This window comes from Hyla sarda, chromosome 7 (genome assembly GCF_029499605.1).
Source record: "Hyla sarda isolate aHylSar1 chromosome 7, aHylSar1.hap1, whole genome shotgun sequence".
NCBI lineage: Eukaryota > Metazoa > Chordata > Amphibia > Anura > Hylidae > Hyla > Hyla sarda.
In genome coordinates, this window is record NC_079195.1 from 29,651,767 (window position 1) to 29,653,667 (window position 1,901).

Consider the following 1,901-nt stretch of genomic DNA (forward strand, 5'->3'; position numbering starts at 1 on the left):
ACTTTATTAATCCAACAAAATACCACCTCTTACAAAATTTTCAGAAGTAAGACCCCACTATGGTCAAAACGTAATGCAAAAACGTAAAACATTGCATCTCCATGTATTTTTTTGATCACTAAAGAATGATGGGAGCTCTTACCCCTTTTGCTACCATCATTGCCCTGTCCAGGACAAGAACTTTTGGACCTGTATCTCCAATAATAGCATCGACCTGATCTACATACCCTCTATAAGAAGCTCCAGGCACTGCATCTCCAGGGCGAGCACACCCCATAGCACTGATCAAACATGAGCTCTTCCCTGTTGTTATGATTCGGCAGGCTGGAGGTGGATCCTCTGTGTCAGAGAGGGATTGGCGTGGACCGTACCGGTGAACCGGTTCTAAGTTGCTACTGGTATTCACCAGAGCCCGCCGCAAAGCGGGATGGTCTTGCTGCGGCGGTAGCAACCAGGTCGTATCCACCGGTAACGGCTCAACCTCTCTGACTGCTGAGACAGGCGCGGTACAAAATGGACAAGGCAAGAGCAAGGTCGGACGTAGCAGAAGGTCAGGGCAGGCAGCAAGGGTCGTAGTCAGGGGCAACAGCAGAAGGTCAGGAACACAGGCTTGGGACATACACTAAACGCTTTCTCTGGCACAAGGCAACAAGATCCGGCAAAGCAGTGAAGGGGAAGTGAGGTTATATGAGCAGGGAGCAGGTGGAGGCTAATTAGACTGATTGGGCCAGGCACCACTCATTGGTGCACTGGCCCTTTAAATCTTAGAGAGCTGGCGCGCGCGCGCCCTAGAGAGCGGAGCCGCGCGTGCCAGAACGTGACAGCCGGGGACCGGGACAGGTAAGTGGCTTGGGATGTGATTCGCGAGCGGGCGCATCCCGCTATGCGAATCGCATCCCCGTCGTGAGTGTCAGTGCAGCGCTCCCGGTCAGCGGGTCTGACCGGGGCGCTGCAGAGAGGAAAACGCCGCGGGGGCTCCGGGGAGGAGCAGGGACCCGGAGCGCTCGGCGTAACACCTGTCCTTCCTCTTCTCTACAGACTCTTCCTGACATCTTCTCTAACAGCAAATCCCTTTATTACCAACTCCTTCCCAACACTGCCCTGTCCTACCTCCCCCATATGAGAACCTCCCGGCACTACACCACCTGGGTCTACACCTCTTCCTGGGACTATATCTCCTTTAATAACACAACCCCAAACCACCAATCCCCTACCAAAGCTGACCCATTCTACTTCCCCCCCCCCCCCCCTTACTATTCTACACTCTACAAACAATATCAACACTTGCCTTTTTTACCTCTACTTTTCTGAAAATGGTGCCCTTACCCTTTTGCTCCAAATACTACCTCTTCTGACATTCTTCTATTTACCCATACAGAATAGACCTATCTTTGTTTTTTTTTTATTGTATTTTAATTGAAAGAGATCATTTAATTATATAAAACAGAAGGTATGTGAGGGTCCTAGCCCAAAAATAAAGAATTCAATCACATACAGATAGGCAAGAAAGAGAGAGATAACCATAATGACATTATGGCCAGAGGGTCAGGATGAGAAAAAGTCTGAAGCCAAGGGGGCAACCATGTCATAAGCGTAAACAAGATGCTTTGAGGAAAAACCCCTAACAGTATGGTAGGGGAATTCCTCCAGGTACCTGCAAATGTGCATAAAAGACCCAAGTAAAACCAGAAGTTGTTATGTAAAAAAAAGGCAGAGAAAGAAAAAGAGAAAGGAAATGAAGAAGAAAAGGAGAAGGGCAAAGAAACAAAGAGTAAGGGAAAACATCAGAACCCCAGATACAGGTAGACTCAGAGAGGAGACAGGTCGTAGTGCCTTACAAGGGGTGGTTACCCCAAAAAGAGTCAGAGTGCCCAGACTTTATAGAATTCTTTTATTTTTTA